The following is a 12444-nucleotide window of genomic DNA, read 5'->3' on the forward strand; positions in this document are numbered from 1 at the left end:
CGCCAGAACCTTGCTGGAGCTTTACTTTTGTCCCTAGCGCTTAAGAGTGCTTCATTCTTGCTGCTAGCGCCTGGGAGCGCTCGATTTTGCTTATATTGCTTGGCAGCGCTTTTATTTCCCTCTAGCGGCTGCCCACGCCGCGTATTACGGTGTCCTGGCCCTAATTTGCCTTGTGGCCACTGTTGCACCCTAGGGGATGCTCACCCAGCCAGGGATTCCGCCTTGGACCGGGAGCCCACCCCGGATTGTGTCCGAGATTGCTCCCGCCGCCGCCCGCCGCCCGAACCGGAAGTCAGGCAGGCCGGGGGCGGGACGAGCGGGACAACAGGAAGCTGATGGGAGCCCACCCTGCGCTCCTGCCACAGAGGAGAGAAGCCGGCATCTGTTCCTTCCCCGGGGCTCCCAAGAGTGAGGGAGAGCCCTGGAAAGCGGAGAAGGAGGACAGCCAGAAAGACAGAACCTCGCCGCCTGACAGAGACTCGGTGAGTGAGGCCCGAAGATCAGTATCGGGGAGAAGGGCGTCGGGGCACGTTGCCGGTGCCCACCCCTCCGCTCCAGTGTGTAGAGCCGGTTGAGGCTTCGTGGGTCAGTGGTTCTGTTCGAGTCCCCCAGAGCGGGACTCCACCGTCCAGGGGTCATTGTGTTTCGAGCCTACGAGGGCTCTGTGGGTCATTGTTGTTGTTGAGTCCCCAGGAGGGGGGACTCTAGCCAAGTAGCCCCATTTGTTCCTTGAGCCCTGAAAGCATCACTCGGCCCAATTTGTTGTCGAGCCCCGAGAGGCTCCAGCCACAGTCAATTTACGAGCCTGCGAGGCTCGAGGCCGCATTTCCTTGTTTCCGAGTCCCCCCTTGAGGGACTCCAACGTTCCAGGCACATTTCTTGAGAGCCCGAGAGGCTCAGGGCATTCCTGTTTTTGAGCCCCAGAGGCTCTCCACGCCCGAAGTTGCTTTACGAGCCCAGAGAGGCTTGAGTGCCAGCTCCTTGTTCTAGAACCAGAGAGGCTCACCGCCCACATTTGTTTGAGAGCCCAGAGAGGCTCTAGAGGGCATTTCCTTTCTTCAGAGCCTGCGAGGTTCCCACGTTGGCCCCATCATTGTTTGCACCAGTTGCCAGGCGCATTGTGGGCAACTGCCATGTTTAGGCCCCTGACACTGGGACACAGGGCGGCCTAGCCCTAGAGAGGCCAGCTGGCCTAGGGACAGTCAAAGGTGGTGACTAATGTGAGTTTTGCGCAACTTGTGATTTACTTGCTAAGGTGATTTCTGCGCAATTGTTATTTCCGACACCTCTGAATGTTTTTAGACATCATGTGTATTCCTTTCCTGCACCTCTGAATGTGTTGTTTATGCATCATGTGCCTTGTTCCCTACACCTCTGAATGTATGTTATGCATCATGTGTTATGTGCTTATACCCCTACAGGTATTGTGATACTTAGGTGGTTGTTCTCCTAGTACAGGTGGTGCTAGTGAGGTCCTGGTTACCAGTGGTTACTGGTTGTGTGCTATTTCTTGCTACAGTGATTTTCTATACTATGTTCTAAAACTGTTACTTCTAAAAGTGCTGATTCCTGACAGTGGTCCAGGTGGCCCTGTCTTGTACATATCCCCTGTAAATTCTGCCCATGCCTGTTGGCACATTGTAAAGTGTGTGTTTTTATCTAATGTGTTTTGGTGTAATACAAAGGCTATTTTTACATATAACCTTGTGTGGAGTTTCATTTGTGGTGGGCCTTGGGTGTTGTTGCTGGGGGTGCGTGCGCAAACACTTAACTCGCATTGCCTCCGAGTTTAGCCTTACTGCTCGTGCTACGTTACTAAGGGGGTGAGCAGGGGTTATATTGGGGTGTAACTCCCTTGCCCTGACGTCGAAGTGGTGGTCTCTGACTGACTTGGGCGCAAGCCCTGGCCAGCCAGGAATCCCATTTCTAACAGGGGAGGCTTGCCCGAGGGATATGGGATACAGGTACCCAGAAAGGGAAGGTTACGAGGCGGGATAGTAGCGATCTTCAGGCATACAATAAAGGTAACACCACTCTCTCTGGCTCTCCTGCCAAACTGTGAATTAATGGACCCTAATTTTCAGCTGCCTGCCAATAATCATATTGTAGTGATATCATGCTGTCCTGATTCAGCCCACTACTTACCACACACCCCAATTTGATCGTGCTTGAAAACTTTAACTTCAGAGTTCACAACATGGATGAAAAAAAGCAGCTGAATTATTTACCTCTATTGAAGCAATACAGGGTCCTACACATGGGCTTGGTCATACTTTGCTTTTGGTGTATGCTAATACCAATATCATATCCAAAACAAAAATAACACCATTAGTTTTGATGTCATTCTGTTTAAATACTTGTTTTGATCTGGCACCCTTGGAATGGTTTCCTTTGACTTTTTTGCTTTCAGACCTCCTGTTTTGCTGACTTCATTTTTGCTGGCTTTAGGATTCTCGGCACTTTACAACTGTTGGCTAGTGCTAAATTGCTTGTGCTGTTTTCCTAAAACAAGGTAACATTGGCTTATCCACAATTGGCACATTTAATCTTCTTATAAGTCTCTAGTGAAGTGTACTAAATGTGTCCTGAGTCTGAAAATGAAATGCTACTAGTGAGCCTGCAGCACCGATAGTACCAATCACTTCAGTAGTCCTTTAAGCCTGCTCGCAGGCAGGTCGCTCCTCACGCCGCTGTACTGCCTCGGTGTACTGGTGTTTATTTTGATGTTTATTTTTCTGCACTGCCTTTGACTGCGTGACTGTATTTTTTCCTGTTGTTGCTTGCCTGTTTTCCTTTCCTCTCCTGCCAGTCTTGTGCCCCACTTGCCTTCTGTTCCCCTGCCGTCTGTCACCCGTTCTTTCCCACTCTTCCTGCTGCTACGTCCATGTGGCCCCACCCCCTGTTCTCCTATTCGCTGCCCCGCTCCCGCCTTCCAGCTGCTCCTCCCTCCCAACTCCCCTTATATGGAAGCTGTGCAGCGGCCGCGAGCACCGGGTGCGCCGCTGGTGCACCGCAGGCGTGCCTAAGGCAGGCACGTCTGCGTCCGTCCGTGCCTGGACCGCGCCCAGTGCCAGAACCCCTGGCCCCCACTACCGCATGATGCCCATCACTGCTACGATGCCAGCACCCTCCACGCACTCAACATTGGACGACCACACGCCTGCTTCCTGGCTGCCCGAAGCACACCCGCAGACCTTTCACCTGCCGGAACTGCAATTTCACCAGCATCCGCCCACCAAACCACTAACCTGGAAAGAACCCGACTACCTCAGATACATCCTCCTTAACACCCGCTCCACCCACAAACACACCGTTGAACTCTGGGACCTACATGACTGAACCTCCCCAGATGTTACCTCGTGACGGAGACCTGGCTGAACCCCGCCTCGGCACCCGACATCGCCCTAGCCGTCCCAGAAGGCTACAAGATCACCCACAGGGACTGTATCAATGAAGTAGGAGGGGGAATCGCCATCATCCACAGGAACACTCTCAGAGTCTCGACCAACACCGACGACAACCCTCAGTGCTGCCAAACACCTGCACTTCCAGATCCACGCCGATCCCAACACCACACTCACTCAGAGGATCCCTTGTCTACAGACCCCCAGACCCTGACCACAGTTTAGCGACCCCATCGCCAACTTCGTCAGCACACATGCTCTTGCCTCCATGGACTACATCTTTCTCGGTGACCTGAACTTCCACCTCGAGAACAATGACAACACCAACTCCACCACCCTGATAGACAACCTAGCCAACCTTGGACTCAGACAACTCACCACAACACCCACCCACTCCGCCGGCCACATACTTGACCCCATCTTCTCTGCAAATGCCCCTACGTCTCCTTCAACCACACGACTAAACTCCACTGGACCGACCACCACTGCATCCACTTCACCTTCCAGAAGCCCACCATGCACCACTGCACTCAACAGATGCCTCGCCGCTGCTGGAGCAAAGTCACTGAAGACCAGCTAACCACCTTCCTCGCCCAGAGCCCACCCACCAACCCTACTGACCCCGACACCGCTGCCCGCAACCTCAGACAGTGGATCAACGACTGCACCAATACCCTCATCCCGGTAAAGAGACCCTCCAACAGTCACACCAGCAAGAGATCAGCTGACTCCAGGGATTCCCCCTTTTGACTAACACCAGCAAGAAAGCCAGCTGATTCACTGAAGACCTCCAGGTCTCCAAGCGAACCTGCCAAAAACTGGTGAAGAAGTGGCTCTGTGAACAAACACAAGATAGCTACGCAGCCCACAAGATCGCCACCCGCAGACACCATCAACTCATCAGATCTACCAAAAGGGCCTCCTTCAAAGACCACCTAGACAAAAACGCACACAACAGCAAAGAGCGCTTCAACATCATGAAGGAACTCTAAAACCCCAGCTCCAACACCAACGACATCCCACCTTCACAGGACCTGTGCGACTCGCTGGCAACCTTCTTCCACCGCAAGAATGCAGACATCCACGACAGCTTCAACGCCATGCCTGCCCCGACAACCACTGAGACCTCCGCCCCCACAACCACCATCCACACCAACTGCCTGCTTGCCTTGACCAACATCATCGACGACGACACCATCAAGCCCATGAACACCATCCACACCGGATCCCCGTCAGATACATGCCCACATCACATCTTCAACAAAGCCAGCTCAGCCATTGTACCCCATCTCCGGAAAGTCAGTAACATCTCCTTTGAGACAGCAACCTTCCCGGAGAGCTGGAAGCACGCCAAGATCAACGCCTTACTCAAGAAAACGGACCCCAAGGACCTCAAGAATTTCCGTCTGGCCCATATCCCTGCTCCCGTTCCCGGCGAATGTCATCGAGAAGTCTGCAACAAACAACTGACCTGCTACCTTGAGGAGAACAGCACCCTTCCCAATCCGGGTTCCGCAGCAACCACAGCAACAAAACTGCCCTCATCGCTGCCACCGATGACATCAGGACCCTGCTAGACAATGGAAAAACATTGGCCCTCATCCTTCTGGACCTGTCAGCCGCCTTTGACATGGTGTCCCACTGCACACTACGAACACACCTCCACGACGCCGGGATCCAAGAGAAGACCTTGGAATGGACCACCTCCTTCCTTGCCGACAGAACTCAGAGTGTTCCCCTTCCCCACTTCCTCTCCGAATCCACCGAGATCATCTGCGGCGTACTCCAAGGCTCATCCCTCAGCCCACTGCTGTTCAACATCTACATGGCACCACTCGCCCACGTCGCCCGACTGCAAAACCTCAATATCATCTCCTATGCCGAAAACACCCAGCTGCTCCTCTCCCTCACCAAAGACCCCTATACCGCCAGAACCAACCTCCCCAAAGGAATTAAGGCCGTCGCCGAATGGATGAGAACAGCTGACTGAAGCTGAACTCAAACAAGACGGAGGTCCTCATCCTTGGACCACCCCCATGGCCTGGGACGACTCCTGGTGGCCGACGGCACTGTGAACAGCCCCAACACCCACCGACCACGCACGCAACCTAGGGGTCATCCTCGACTCCACACTCTCCATGAATATGTAGGTCAACACCATCTCTTCCTCATGCTTCAACACCCTCCGCATGCTTCGCAGGATCTACAAGTGGATCCCCACCGAAACGAGAAGAACGGTCACCCAGGCCCTCATGAGCAGCAGACCGGACTACGGAAAAGCCCTCTATGCAGGAGCCTCAGCCAAACTCCTGAGATGGCTGCAACGCATCCAGAATGCCTCTGCACGCCTGATCCTTGACATCCCTCACTGCAGCCACATCACACCACACCTGAGAGACCTGCACTGGCTCCCTGTCAACAAGAGGATAACCTTCAAGCTCCTCACCCATGCACATAAAACACGCCACAACACCGGACCAGTTTACCTCAACAGACAACTCAGCTTCTACACCCCCAACCGCCAGCTCTGCTCTTCCAACTTTGCCCTTTCCACAGTCCCCCGCATCTGAAGAGTGACCTCCGGCGGCAGATCGTTCTCCCACCTCACCGCCAAGACCTGGAACACCCTCTCCACCCACCTACTGCAGACCCAAGACCTGCTGACCTTCAGAAAACTCCTCAAGACCTGGCTCTTCGAGCAGTAGCAGAATCCCCCTCCCCCCAGCACCTTAAGACCCTCACAGGTGAGTAGTGCGGTTTACAAATGTTATGATTGATTGATTGATTGATTAAGGCCTGTTGTTGCAGAGCGTAGGTTTGCACTTTAAACTGCTATGTTGACCTGGCAAGATAATCCACATTCCATGCCTAAACCTTCCTTTTTTATATATATAAGTCTCCCATAAGGATGGCCCTAAACAGTCTCCTGGGCAGGGTGAGGTATATTTAAAAAGTAAGATATATACTTTTAAGTTTTATATGACCAATTTGAATCAATAGTCTCCACTCTTCATTGGCATTTTTTCACTACTCTTTTTGTTTTTAAATTCTTCAAATTTCACTGATTGGCATTTTTTCCCCTAAAATAATGTCTCCAACTCGCGTTCCTGTATCTGCACCTGCAACGATAGAGTGTGAGCTGGCCCAGTTGGAGAGTTAGACTGCCCCCTAGCTCAAAACCTTCTGCAAGTGGTTTAGGGTTTCCATGAGGGTCTTCACCAAGAAGGTGGAGCTATAAAAGTCAATGAGGGCCCTGCTTTATCTGTGACCCCAGAGGAAGAGGCTGCGGTGATAGAGGATTATGACATAGAGCTGGAATCACTAGTGAAGGGAAACATCTATTACAATGCAGTCATTTCAATGACCTACCTTTACAACGCAACTGTTACAATGCAACTGCCTTTACATCGCATGGCATTACAATGCATGCCATTACAACGTATGTCACTACAACTCATCCCATTACTACGCATACATTACAACATATGCCATTACAACACATTATAAGGTAAGTCATGGAGATTTTAGTATTAGGGTGGTATTGGTTTTGGGGTACATGGGCAGTCATTTTTACCCCCACACTGTCCAATGCTTTCCCTACTGTTACACTCACTGGAGTGGGAATAGTAATTTTTACCTCTACACTATCCAACACTTACCCTACTGTTGCCCTAAAAGTGTTATGCATTGCAATGGTATGTGTTGCAATGGTATGCGTTGTAATGGAATGAGTTGCAATGGAAGTTTAAAAAAATGTGTTGTCATGGCATGCATCATAAAATCAAGCAATGAAATGGTACCTGCGATGTAAAGACTGCGTTGTGAAAGCATGCGTTGTAATTGCATGCATTGTAACATCATATATTCACTTGTGAATCTGGATCTGACTGTGAGGCAGGGAGCCAATTGAGTGGAGGTTCCCACAGAGCAGGGAGTAGTGTACATATTAAAGGCCTGACTCATAGGGAGCTGGAAAACAGAGGGAGGAGAAAAAATTCAGATTGGAGTTAGCCAAGCTAAGTTTTGAGGAAAAGCAAATTAAATTGGCTATGGAGGAGGAAGAGAAAATGGAATAGTTGGCCTTGGAGCAGCAAAACTGGCCATGGAGGAGAAGCGTATACTAGAGTGGTTTGCTTATGAGAGAAGCCTAAAGGAACTGGACTTCAAAGCTGAGCAAGTAAAGTCCAGTTGTGGCCACAATACTGTAGTGTCTACTGAGAGAAGGGTCCGCATTCACAAGGATTTTGTGTCTGATTTTGTGGTGGTAGGTAACATAGATAGATCACTTGAGGACTATGAGATTACTCTGCAGATGCACAGGGCCCCTGGGGATAATTGGGGAGCTAGTGTGTAGAGGTACTTTCCTAGACAGGGGAGGGTCACCCTGCTGGCCCTCGAGGGGTGAGAGGATGAGCTTTCCCATCGTGAAGGAGACCCTAATCAGGAAGTTTGTCCTAGCCCCACAAAAAGTACAGACAGAAATTAAGGGATAGTTTGAAGCGCTCCTATATTTGGGTGAAGGGCAGTGATGTGAAAGATAAACAGGGGTTGTACAATGTGATTGCACAAGTGCATCTGTTCAGTCATTGTTTCCCAGATCTGTGCAAACACTTTGTGGATAGTAAGCTCACTGACCCGACAGAGCTTGCTTAAGAGGCATAGTAATGGGTGAGAAATAGGGTTCATAAGAAGGTATCTGAGGGGATCACCGCAAGGGTGTCCTTGGGTAACATAGAGGTGGTGCAGAGAACCTGCATCCCTGACAATACTAGAACGTACAGTGAATATGTCTCTTTACAACAAATGTGAATACATTGCATGCTTTTACAATGTGGTCATTACAACAACTGAGTTGTTACCACATGTACCATTACATCGCAAGTCGTTCGAACGACTTGCTGTAGGGGGTGCGCTGGACTTAGGAATATTATTTTTTACTTTTCCTACTCCAGTTTGTGCGCTCCCTACAGCACGTCATTGAAATGACTTTCGATGTAATGTACGCGTGGTAACAACTCGGTCGTTGTAACAACCGTGTTGTAAAGGTACCGCATTGTGGAGACAGCATTGTAAACACTGTTTCCTAGTACAGTCAGTGGCTAACCACTAATGGGCAGAGGGTGGATGCTCTGTGAGACAGAGGGGCCAGCATGACAACCATGTCATCAGGTGTCTTCACAGCAGGTGGTTCCTAATGTGGTCCAACAAGTGGTTTCAGCTGACAACCGTGAGATCCATCATCCAGAGGCTCTAGTTCCCTTTGAATGGGGGGCTCTCAGGTCTGCTTAAGATAGCTATCAGTCTGTCCAGACCTGTGGATTGTCTGCTGGGTAATGACCTGAGCAAACACAAGGAGATGATGGACAGAGCGTTGAGATATTTTAGCCACTCATCCTCAGTCACCGATCTGGATTGAATCCATCATCGTTCTTTGGATAATTGTGCTGCCCCTTTTGAGACCCAGCCAAATGCAAATCCGCCTTGACCTTGTTCTTCATGAGAACAGTACAGCCAAAACTGCCAAGCCTGTTCTTCCCTGGACCGTAAACAAGAATCATGGGACAAGAATCATGGGACCAGGTTTGGGATAACACTCCTCATCAGCCAGGCTAGCTTGAATCCAGTGGCAAAGTGAGAAAGGGTCCATGTCTGGGCATACCCTGCCAAACTAGGGCAAAGAAAAGCAAACACAAGGAGATGATGGACAGAACACTGAACCTTTTTAGTCATCCACCCAAGTCACAGATCTGGGTTGAATCCATCGCTGTTCTTTAGGTCACTTTGTCACCCTAGTTCAGACTCAGCCATATGCAAATCAGTCTTGACCCTGTCCTCATGGGAACAGTCCAATCTGAACTTCCAAACCAGGTCTTCCCTGGACCGGAAACAAGCATTGTGGGAACAGTTTTGTAAGACCACTCATCAGCCAGGCAAGCTTGAATCCAGTGGCAGACTGAGCAAGGGACCCATGTCTGGGCATACCCTGCCAACTTAGAACAGACAAATAAAATACAAGGAAATTATGGACAGAGCACTAAAACTTTTCAGACACTCACCTCAGTCACAGATCTAGGTCGATTCCATATTCATTATTCACCTGAAGCATACTGCCTCGAAGGAGGTCTAGCTTAGGTTCCATGTTGCACTGTTAGGATTGCGTGATTGGGTGTGTCTTACCACACAGTCAATGGCAGCCCAAGAGGATGCTCAAAGGACCTGAAGTCTGGAAGAACTGACCAGGCACCTGCCAAAAAGTATCAGATCAAGGGGCACAGGAAACCCACAGCGGAGTTACCATGGCTCAGGTGGAGACTGAACCTGAGGGGGAAGCCAGAGTACCTACAAGGGAGGAATTGGCAGACCTGGGGAACATGCTTGAACTGACCCATTGGCAGCAGGAAGGTGGTCCCACCAGGGAAGAGTTTTGCAGGGCACAAATGAAATGTCCTTCTCCTGAGGGTCTGTTGAAGTAGGCTAAGATCCAAGCAGCTGGTGACACCTCTGGCAAGCACTCGGCCTGGGCAGAGTTCATTGAGTTCCCCTACGCAAACCTTCCAGAAGTGACATAAAACTCTGTGGAGTTCTGCAAGTGATGGAGTGCAGTGTGAACTGCCATTCACTTTGATCTTCTTGATGCTTGAGTAGTAATTTACCTGAGTGGCAGCTCGCCAACTTACCGTTGGCGAGCACGGGCAAAACTCCACTGCGCCGAGTACAGAAAACTCTGCAAACTCCGAGAATGGAGCAGAGTTCACCACCCAGGCCTTGCAAGCACCTGATGTGCTGTGAGAATGGTCTCCTGTAAAGTGAGCCTAAATTTTCAGAGCCTGGTGCAAGATGTGCATTGGTGGCCCCCTAGTATTACAGGACTTTCCTGCTAAGTCAGGATCATGATGTGACATTGTCAGGTCATTTGGGAGAAGAAACAAACTTTTACAGGCTTGTCACCCACTTTTATTGGCCTCAATTGAGGAAGGCCTCAGATGCGTACTGAGGGCCTCATTGGCCTCATTTATGAGGCCCTGCGTCACTTTTACGCCGCCGGTGTGTCACTTTTTGTGACACACCAGCAGCGTAAAAAATGTGCCTTGTTGCACTATATTTACAAAGTGACGCATCTAGGTAGATGCGTCACTTTGTAAACCCCTGCACTCTGGGCACGATTGCGCTGTCACACAGCACGCAGGCGCTTTTTTAAGTCTTGGGACAATTTAGGGGCAATATTTAGGCTTAGTTCTTACCCGCACTGTAATCGTTGACTCACCCGCACTCTACGGGACCTAGGCCGATTGCTGGGCTAGTTCGTAGTGCTTTGCGGCATTTGGTCGCCATCTTAGGTGGGTGTTCTTTTGGACGGGGCCGATTAACAGGCGCCATCTTTGTTGCGGGTCCAGAGGCTGTCCTCGCTGGACTCCCGCACTTTGGAAGTGTATTTAAGCAGCTGCCATCTCAGCAACAGGTAGATCTTAATACCTACTCGCGCGCATGCTTATCTTGACAGTAATTGTCTAGCTGCTAGTCTTTTAACCTTTTTAACCTTCACTCTGCACTGGGCACGATTGCGCTGTCACACAGCACGCAGGCGCTTTTTTAAGCCTTGGGACAATTTAGGGGCAATATTTAGGCTCAGTTCTTACCCGCACTGTAATCATTGACTCACCCGCACTTTGCGGGACCTAGGCCGAGTGCTGGGCTACTTGGCAGCGCTTTGCGGCGTTTGGCCGCCATCCTGGGTGGGTGTTCTTTTGGACGGGCCGATTAACAGGCGCAATCTTTGTTGCGGGTCCAGAGGCTTTTCTTGCCGGACTCCCGTGCTTTGGAAGTGTATTTAAGCAGTTGCCCTCTCAGCAACAGGTAGATCCTAATACCTACTCACGCGCATGCTTATCTTGACAGTAATTGTCTAGCTGCTAGTCTTTTAACCTTTTTAACCTTCACTCTGCACTGGGCACTATTGCGCTGTCACAGAGCACGCAGGCGCTTTTTAGGCCTTGGGACAATTTAGGGGCAATATTTAGGCTTAGTTTTTACCCGCACTGTAATCGTTGACTCACCTGCGCTCTGCGGGACCTAGGCCGATTGCTGGGCTAGTTGGTAGCGCTTTGCGGCGTTTGGCCGCCATCTTGGGTGGGTGTTCTTTTGGACGGGGCCGATTAACAGGCGCCATCTTTGTTGCGGGTCCAGCTGCTTTCCTCACCGGACTCCCGCGCTTTGGAAGTGTATTTGAGCAGTTGCCCTCCCAGCAACAGGTAGATCTTAATACCTACTCTCGCGCATGCTTATCTTGACAGTAATTGTCTAGCTGCTAGTCTTTTAACCTTTTTAACCTTCACTCTGCACTGGGCACGATTGCGCTGTCACACAGCACACAGGCGCTTTTTTAAGCCTTGGGACAATTTAGGGGCAATATTTATGCTTAGTTGTTACCCGCACTGTAATCGTTGACTCACCCGCACTTTGCGGGAGCTACGCCGATTGCTGGGCTAGTTGGTAGCGCTTTGCAGCGTTTGGCCGCCATCTTGGGTGGGTGTTATTTTGGACGGGGCCGATTAACAGGCTCCATCTTTCTTGCGGGTCCAGAGGCTTTCCTCGCCGGACTCCCGCGCTTTACAGTGTTAAAAGGGATGAGGGAACAAGTGCGCAGCATGGGCGGGCAGCGGGCGCGCCGACGGCACGCCGGAGGTGCACCAGAGGTAAGCCTGTTCGCGCTCCGGACGCTACCAGCGCCAGCCACGCTGCCTCTACTCGCCTGGTTTATTCCAGGGACAAGCTATGTCAGCTGGGCCATCGTCCTAGTATGGGCAGTCGACTTGGCAGTAATACCGGCTCATCAGTGGTTCTTTCCTGCGGATTGCTTAATGTCAGCTCCCTCTGTAATCACCATGCCGAGATTGCCCTCCTTATTGACTCTCAGAATCTGGATGTGCTCTTTTTAACTGAGACCTTGACGAGGGCGGACAGTGGTGTCGAACTCGGTTGGGCTTGTCCCCTGGGCTTTATGATCAGACATAATCCGCGGGCAACAGGGAGAGGAGGTGGA

Source organism: Lissotriton vulgaris, chromosome 10, assembly GCF_964263255.1.
Source record: "Lissotriton vulgaris chromosome 10, aLisVul1.2, whole genome shotgun sequence".
In the NCBI taxonomy this organism is placed as follows: domain Eukaryota; kingdom Metazoa; phylum Chordata; class Amphibia; order Caudata; family Salamandridae; genus Lissotriton; species Lissotriton vulgaris.